The following is a 9,575-nucleotide window of genomic DNA, read 5'->3' on the forward strand; positions in this document are numbered from 1 at the left end:
CTCCATTACTAATTAAATTCACGGAATAGAACTTTTGTAAATATAATTGTCAATATTCTGTTACCTGATACTTTTATAAAATGCACGACTTTATTTTTATTTCAAGGTCACCCAACTTGAGAAAACCAACCTGGATCCCAAAGGGGACGAAGGGAGTGGGAGGGATTAGGTCTTGCTATAGATGACACAATACTGTATTCTATGTTTATATATCTTATTTCAGTGACAATATTCTCTTATTTTCTCAATGTCTGATCTTTTCTCACTACTGAAACTCCAGGATCTCACTGTTTCCCCTCGCAAAACAGCAGGATACTGTTTCAAACAATTTCGGTTTCACTGGTTCAGCGATTTAGAGAATCTGTAGACAAACTTTTCAATCCTCTTTTAAATTAAACCAGTGAAATTATCAATGGCTTGATCAGTACTTTTAATTATTGTTGGTGAACCAAAGGTTTGCCGTCGATCTGAACTTGGCATTTCTCGAGTCGTAATGACTATTATTGTGTACTGGTGACTGTGTTAGAAATAATTGGAGCCTGGCTCCTAGGATTTTTCTGAAAGCGACGCTACACATTGACGTAATGACAATTACGAGTCTCCCCACATATAGATGTAATGCATTTTATCGTATTATATTTGCATCCTGGCTCTCATTTACTGTTGCGGGAGTAAAGTGAGGGTTTTAAAAGCTAATTTTGCAAAGATTAGCACCAAAGTCTTGAATGATGAGTGTCATGCCTAACTGGCACTGAGTAATCAGTGATCAGCGCTGATTTAACCAGTGACGGAATTCCACTGGGTGATCCAGTGAAATATCACTGATTGTCCGTAAAACACTTCTAACTATTTTAACAAGTGATATGATACTACTTAATTTTAAAAGAGTGTATTTGGAGGTTCGTCTTTCAGTAGAGAATTCTTTGTGATATAATTTGTTCTATTTTTTAAATAAATTCTACAGTTATTATAATTAATTTATGCACAGATTAGTATAACATTTTTTTAACTTGAAAAGATTGGTAAGCCGAATGATTTAAATGTGTCTTTTCATACATATAAAATGGTTCACATATCCACGTGACAGTATAACAATCTACTTTTTGGATAAAAGAATTATTCGCTTTAACCACGTAATAGCCGAGTTTTTTGTACATGCATACAATGCTTTATGCCGTCATAGTAAATAAATGCAACAATATTTATAGTGTTTCAGATTTTTTTTATAATTTTAAGAAGAAGTTATCTTGCCTATGTTTCGAAAAAATTAAAAATTATGGAATTTTAAAACGCTTTTCGTATTATCTTTATATTCTTCATACGCAGATAAATAAATACAGATAAATAGGCATTAGAGGTTGGACAGTTCCTTCCTCCGTTTTCCTCTCAAATAAACATGCTTGCGAGATATTCGATATTCATCCAGGAAACCTGGGCGACTAGATACGATATTCATAATATTTTTATTTTTTGAAAGCTATACATGTTTTATTGTAAGCAGAAATAATTTTTAGTAATGGCAATTAGTTTCTGTGTATTAAATTTTGTGACATTTTTCACATTGTTTTTCATTTAAAAATTTTGGGGAATAATATGGGTTAAAGCAGATACAATTTGAATTTTGAAAGAAGAACTAAGTTGAAGCAGTACGACATTATTTACATGTGGAAAATAATGTTCGATAATCTTTGCAGTAAACTGTGAAAGAAGTAAAAATTGTTATTCCATTAATTTTCTTAATGTGTTTGCATAAGGTATTAGGGTTTGATACCAAGTGTCAAGAAGTTTCCTTTTATAAAGTGTTAAATCAATTATATAGTAAAGTATTCGTTTAAGCTTCAAGAATTATGTTAAATACTAATCATATGTTTGTAAATTTTTCGAATAGTTCATCTATCCTTTTAAAATGATTAGAATTTTTTAAAATAATAAAATTTTGAAAATTAGTAAAATTTTCAAAATCAGTGGGATTGGAAAATGTTTGAAAATTTGATAGAGTTTTCGAAGAAAAGTAAAATTTTGAAACTAAAAAATTTTTTTTAATTTTGTTGAATTCCTAGAATACAGACCAAACCGCCAAAAAATTTGGACAATTATTGAGATCGGTAAAATTTTGAAAATCAGTAAATTTAATCAATTTTTCAAAAATAAGTAAAATTTTGAAATTCCAAAAAAATTGAGAGATATGGAAATTTAAAAAATTAGCAAAGTTGATAAAGTTTTTGAAAATTTGTAAAATTTTTGAAATTTCGAAAATTGAAAAATGGTAAAATTTTGAAAATTACTTTATTTGGTAAAGTTTTTGAAAATTAGTAAAATTCTGAAAATTGTTTCAGTTGATAAAGTTATTGAAAATTAGTAAAATTTTTAAAATTTTGGTAATTTTCTAGGGTACAGTCAACCCCCACTCGGAATTCTTCAGAGTACCTGTCGTGGAGCACCCCCACTCCAAATTTCCCATAGTACCAGTCATGGCGGATTTCGGACGATTTTAAAGGAACATTTTTTTATTGCAGACATGCTTGATTATTCATTACATTTTTAAGTATGCAATTCTCGGTAACAAGTACATAAATTCATCCTTTTAGTGAAAGTTGCACGGCCCCTTTTCACTTAAGAAATGCAAACTTAGATACTTTACAAAGAATTTAGAAACCTTTGTTAGAATTTTTGGAGAGGTTTTCCTGGAATAAATAAAGATCAAAGGATACTATGTTATTTTTTACGATTTTCATGACAAGCTTTTCAAGATTTTCAACGAGACTTCTTTGGGCTAGTGGGAGAAACAGGTTCCTCCTGTATGTGTCCTTGCCCCATATGGTGGAGATAGACAAAGGTCCAAGTATGTATAAAAGCGGGTGAGAGCTCTACACAGCATTCAGTATAGTTACAATCTTGAGATCAATTGCCGTAAAATGTCTGAGAACAAACCATGTCACGCTGCTACTTATGATATTCAAGCCATTGCAGCCAAGGATTCATATACAGCTTCAATGGACATAGCAGATGTACGGTCTGCATTGAAACGTCACTTACCTGAGGTACCTGCTCCTCGACTCGACATCTTAGGGATGCTTGTTAAATAGCATTGTGAATATATCAGCCTTCTTTCAGACTGGATACAGGTACCCGAAACCTGTGGAATTGGGGGAATTCAGCAATCGTCTTTAATGTCCCTGAAGATAAAGAGGAAACCATCACGGGAGTCGGTGACACATAAATATACATTTTGAGAGCGAAAGTTCAGTCTCCTAGTGACATTCTTATTCGTTAGATTATTGCTGTTGAATTCGAATAGTTTAGTGAGCAAATTAAACAACAATTACCAAAATCATTTGTTGATTTATACATCCATTTAGTGTTTTTGAAAATAATCAGTATGCCGATGAGCTCAAACATGTGTCAGTTTGAACAAAAACGTGCGCGCGAGTCTTTCATTCATTCCAATAGACAGGATAGTAAAAATAAATAGTTTCAAGCCTAGTTTCAAGTACATGTCCTCATACCAGGAGTAATTAAGCGTAAGTATAGAGATGGAAAAAGTGTAAACTGGATGCACAAGAAGGGTATTGTATTCATCTTACACCCACAGGAAGAAAAACGTCTACTCGGCAAAGAGCGTGAAGTTCTGCCAGTAAAAATAAACGCAAAAAGTGACGTGCATACATGCAGAAAAAAAGTAATATTTACTTATCAAGAATTGTAAAGGGTTTCTTGTAACCGTAACAGTATAAGCTGCTCTTAATAAGTGGGTGAAAATGTCAAAATCACTTAGAATTTCGCAAATGACACAATGAAATTAAGGTTAATATCAACGGTTATCCTTCAGTAAAATAAACCTCTATTCCCTCGAATTACATACTGTACGACATGTAAAATCCACTGAACCGAGATTAAAATAGTAGTGCAGTGGACATTACCCAAAGATCGGTACATGCTACCGATCCGATCGGTTTCCTTAACTCGCCCGTAAAGTCGCAACGCAACCTATCCGCGCGCAGTACCGGATGAATTCACGATGCAATCGGGAATGAATGGATTGCATCACTTAAAAAACATTCCTTTTTGACATTTCTGTGACAGTCGTCACATTAATGCATATTCCCACTTTGCAAGGAAGGGGTTTTATAAAAATAATACAATTTTGGATGGCACAACTTATTCACAGATCGCGTACAGTTGAGAGTTTATTGGAGCAAGATGTGTTTTTGTTCCGTGACTGTTTCAGCTGACATATAGATATGAGGTGAATGCTAGAACTTTTGTTGTGTGCCGCGATGGCATGGTTGCGTATTCAGAAATCATTTCCGAGGTAACCACCCTCAGTTACAAATGCATTTCAAAATTATTTTACAGATCGCAACTTGTATAATAGTGTAGCGGTTAAGAATATTGACTTGCGTGCTTAGGTTTATGCGTTCGAATCCCCCCCCCCCCATTGCGTGTGAAATTTCAATTGTATTATAAGCATTATAACTTATAAATGACGATTAATTATAAGTATATCCGAAAATATTTATAAGAAATAACCGTGCGCTTATTTATTAATGATTTTTTAGCAATATTTTTCACAATTTATAGTGCTGTCTTAACTGTAGTCTACGCCAATAAAATAATTCAGATATCTTCATTTTATTCGTTAAAGTGACATGATAATTCGTAATTGCAGCATCCAGGAACTGTACAGAATAGCGACTAAATCGGTAAAATCTACTGATCCGCAGGTCAGCACAACTTGAGAATCGGTACTAGTAACCATCAATTATAGTCATACTTATTTTCCTATAATCATAACGCATACTGAACTGTCATGTTGTCCATATACTTGCTAGAAAGATCGGTAGATTTAACTTCTGTTTAATCCCAGCTTAATCTCATTTGTTCATTCATACGTATATTCGTTCATTTTTATTCAATATTTAAATCCTGCGAAACAACACTGTATGGAAACATATTATGTGATTATACGTTAATTTGTTGCTTAATTTGTTTGCGAAAAAATATGTTTGAATGTGTTTACATACCATCTTGGTTTTATTTCTATTTTCTTAAATTATTAGTGAAAATGAAACTCAAAAGTTTATGGCGAATATTATAGACTACACGTATCAATATAGCAAATGAGAGAAGGGACAAAGTGTTTAGATGAGTAGCTACCCTATGTATGGCGATCGCTGCGAATGTATTGCCAATGTACAATACGTCCTTCTAAACCCTCGCGTGGTATGTAGGCGAGATCCGTCTAGCCATAACAACAGCATCACTACTGGTCGGAGAAGTTTGAAAAATAAATTCAAGAATTTCTTAAACTTTTTATCTAACGTATACTTACAAAATTTTTTTTCATAATGTTGAGAGAGTACAGATGAGGTTTGGTTTTGATTTCTCTAGAATCAAACCGAAGGGCCTATGACAAAGCCAACGACCGCGTTCTTGGGTTGTGGATAGAGGGTCCCTGTACCAATGGTTTTTGTGCTGAATATGATTACAAAAATAAATAGGCAGTCGCGGACAGTTGTCAAGAAGTGGTTCTGAAGGAATTAACCTCCAAGTGAAGGTGTGAAAACCGTGCCGAAAGCTGAATGGGACCTAGAACGGTGACTCTGGGATACCGGGCGACCTCTAAGAGTACCCAGCCTTGTCCTTGCGTGCGGGGCTCTACAAGGATGGACGAAACACTTTCCCAGGCTTCTCATGGGGACAACAATGACAACACCAAACATAGTTGTAGCAAGTGCGGTTCAAAACAACAGAACGCGCAGGGCTCCCGACAATGGGTCGGCCAACAATGCCGACCAATCTAGAGCTGCGGGAGCCAATGCAAATGGATTCAATGCGATCGTTCGGCGGGATCTCGCGACCTTTGGGTGGACGGAGCGACTGAATCACGACTTGCTAGAGTGCTACGATGCGAGTGTGTCCCCTGAACAGCGTTACATGGCACGGCTGCATGCTCTGTGGTGCGAGAAACAACCGGCGCTATCGCACTTTTCGCAGCAACGTCTGCGAAACCATGCTGAACTACTCCCAAAAAGGAGTTACGTAAGCGGATCTGCTACTCTACCACAGCTAGAACAAGCCGGCAACGGAGAAAAAGAGGCAACAATAAGACCAACCGCAGGCAGGCATCCAATAGAGGAAGAGCGATACTTTGCGACCCGGAGAACACTATCTGACGATAAGAGAAGTCTAGAGCGGAGAGAGAGGTGAGTCAGAGAAAATCAACATTTTTTCTCTGACCCATCTCGAATCTTCCAAGACCCTTCAGTTACTGTCGAACATCCACCCAAACCAGAGGAGGTCGAAGTATTTTGGCGAGAAGTCTACGAAGTGCGGCATAAACTGGACCAAGACTTATAAAAAATAAATAGCTTCAAGGACTTATATGTTGCCCTCATAACACCTGACAAAGAATGCCCACCCATCACTAACCAGGAGGAGAAAAAAGTATTAAGAGGGATGAAGAACTATTCCGCACCGTAACCAGATTGTATCAAAACCTTCTGGTGGAAGAAGTTTTCTTCAACCCATCAGCATTTGGCCCGTATTTTCATCTCATATTTGAAGTCGGAAGAGCCGATAACGGAGTGGCTGGTGGAAGGGCGCACAATACTCCTGCCGAAAATAGGCAACGTAGCTGGCCCGAAGAATTGCAGGCCAATAACTTGTCTGAACACACTTTATACGACATTCACAGCTATCCTAAATGATATTATTGTTCAGGCAATTGAACCTGTGCGGCAAGAAATATGTGAACAACGATGCTCAAAGGAAGGCGTAGCCGGATGTCGGGAGAACGTGCTCATCGATAGATGTGTCTGCAAAGATGCAGCATTCTACCAGCGTAACCTATCGATGGCCTGAATTGCTTATCGAAAAGCTTTCGATTCGACCTCCCATAGACTTATCATCTGTCTTTTGAAAATTTTAAAGGTTCATCTGCAAATAGTTAGGTGCATAGAGAGATTGATGCCGCGCTTTCGAAAACCAGATTTACTATCTCATCTGGAAAAAATCGTGTGACAACTAACATGGTCACGTTTCAGAGAGGTGTCTTTCAGGGCGACACCATGAGCCCACTCCTCTTTTGCCCTACATTATTGCCACTATCTCTAGCACTTCGCCATTCCGGCGGGTACTTGTGCGGCAAACCTGCAGATCGAAAGAGCAAGGTCACTCATGTATTTTATATGGACGATCTTAAGATATATGCTAAAAACAAAGAGCAACTATATCTAGCTCTAGGGATTGTCGTATGATATACTAAGGAAATTGGAATGGCAGTTAGGTTAGACAAATGCGCCAAGGTTTATTTGAAGCGAGAGAAACTTAATGGCATCTCTGAAGATCCTGAACTCGTCCATAGAAGCGCTATACGACACCTTTGCGCTGGAGAGACTTATACATACCTGGGCGTGCCACAGAGCTGCATTCAGGATGTGACATCTATAAAGGATACTCTCCGAAGCAGATACAAACGTCTCATCCGACAGAATGGGTCTTCCGAACTGTCGGCGAGGAACAAAGTATCTGCAACGAAAATGCTTGCCGTCCCGGTACTACTCTATTCATTTGGGGTAGATCCATGGACGAAGAACGAGTTCAGATCCCTTGATATCGGGACAAGCAAGGTTATGCACATGAACAAAAGCATGCATCTTAAGTCTTACGTTCCGCGACTGTACATCCCACGCCGTCAAGGTGGTCGCGGAATATTGAGTCTTGAATGTCTTTACAACAGGATTATTCTGGGTACTATTCTGGAGCGTTTCTGTACAAAGCAGCGGAGGAGGCTGCTGAAACATTCGGACTTGACTTCAGTATTAGGTGTGAGCAAAATGCATCAAATCTTATCTATCTCGAGTACTCACTCCTGAAAGCCCGGATTAAGAAAGCACAAGAGAAAAACTTTCGTGAACAGCTCCTCGCACAAAGCAGCACTAAGAGTGCTTTATTACCATCTCTGTCACTCTTACGGCGTCAACCTTAATATCACTCCTCTAGACGCTTCTCGGGAAATCGAGTCAATTGTCGAGAATGGGAAGTGCCGCATATACTGGAACTTTATATTATCGACAATTGTTTCTATTGCACACTCGAGGCCGGACACGGTTCTTCTTGACTTCGAGAAGCGAACCATGTTCGTTATCGAATTTTCGGCACTAGCTGACAAAAACATCATAGCAAGGAGAATGAAAAGAAAGAGAGGTATAGAGACCTTATAAGGGAGTTGCAACGATTGTACCCAGAATATTCGGTTAAACTAATCGTCCTTATCATTGGCGCTCTCGGAGGTGCCAAGCTTTCACTCGTTAATAGCCTGAAAAGCATCCCTGCGTGTCAAAAATATGCCGAAAAACTTGCGGGAAAAATGCAGAAGGCGTTAGTTCTTGGATCACTCCGTGTTCTCAGGGTGTACGAAACTTTTGCCGGATCGTCGTATTGATTTCGTTACAGACTGTAACCACCTATCTCACGGTCGTGAGACGTGGTTGTGTTTAATACGGAAAACGTATTTTTTTTTTTACTTCTTCGATGTTCTTCAAGAAATTATAAGTCAATTTATTTACCATTTCATAAACTTGTTCTCTTCTCAGTAAAGATTCATTTTATCCAAGTTCAATACATCAACAAAGTTATAAAAAAATGTTGGCCATCTCAAAAGTTTCACAAAATTGCAATATTTGTAGAATCATATCGAGCCTTAGATATGATTGTTTAACTTGAAATTTTCAACAAGCAGATTTGAGTATATTGAAATAAAAAATATGTATAAAATAATAATAATACACTTTCCTTTCACGTTCTATAGAGATTTAAATATCGAAACTATTTCAAAAAATACATTTCTTAGTGAAGACAATTTTATTCAGATTGTTTTTTATTTAAGATTAGGATTATGTTTTGCATATAATCACGGCCTGAAATTAATTCTGTCCTTTAAACAATTTTGGATGATTCTTTTGAGATTTTTGGCATGTTCTTATTGGAAGGCCAAAAAAATGTTGCAAAGCGTAATTTTTAAGCGAAACAATAAAAAAGATTCATGCTAGGCCGCTTAAAAAATGTTGAGTAGGAAAGAAAAATTTAAAATACTTAACCGTTAAAAATTTTTTTAAATTATTTTTAAAAATTTCTAAAAACTAAAACTTGTGCTAAGCTATGCTTAAAAAATTCAGACTTCATTCCCTCTGATAAAATTACGTAAGATCAACAGTTCTTCTATTAAAACCCAAAATGTAAAACTCAACAAATATAAGATGAAAAAATAGTCAAATTTCAAAAAAATAAAATTTGTGCTGAGTTGTGTTTAAAAAAAGGAGAGTTTATGAATTAAAACAAAATTACGTAGGTCCAACAGTTCTCATATTATAACTCAAACTATAAAACTCAAAGAACAAATAAGATAGAAAAATAGTCAAATTTTGGAAAAATAAAAATTCAGCACAAGTTTAAGTTTTTCGAAATTTGATTATTTTTAGGTCTTGTATGATTTTTGAGTTTTGCGTTCTGAGTTTTAATATTAGAACTGTTGATCTCACGTCATTTTATTAGAGGGAATAAGGACTACACCC

General features: G+C 36.4%; 1 protein-coding gene across 5 annotated transcripts in view; it reads right to left on the reverse strand.

The window, feature by feature from the left end:
* LOC117171991 (voltage-dependent T-type calcium channel subunit alpha-1G-like) overlaps positions 1 to 9,575 on the reverse strand; it is a 206,904-nt gene that overhangs the window by 196,345 nt on the left and 984 nt on the right. The gene's annotated exons all lie outside the window — the stretch shown is intronic.

Source organism: Belonocnema kinseyi, chromosome 4, assembly GCF_010883055.1.
Source record: "Belonocnema kinseyi isolate 2016_QV_RU_SX_M_011 chromosome 4, B_treatae_v1, whole genome shotgun sequence".
NCBI lineage: Eukaryota > Metazoa > Arthropoda > Insecta > Hymenoptera > Cynipidae > Belonocnema > Belonocnema kinseyi.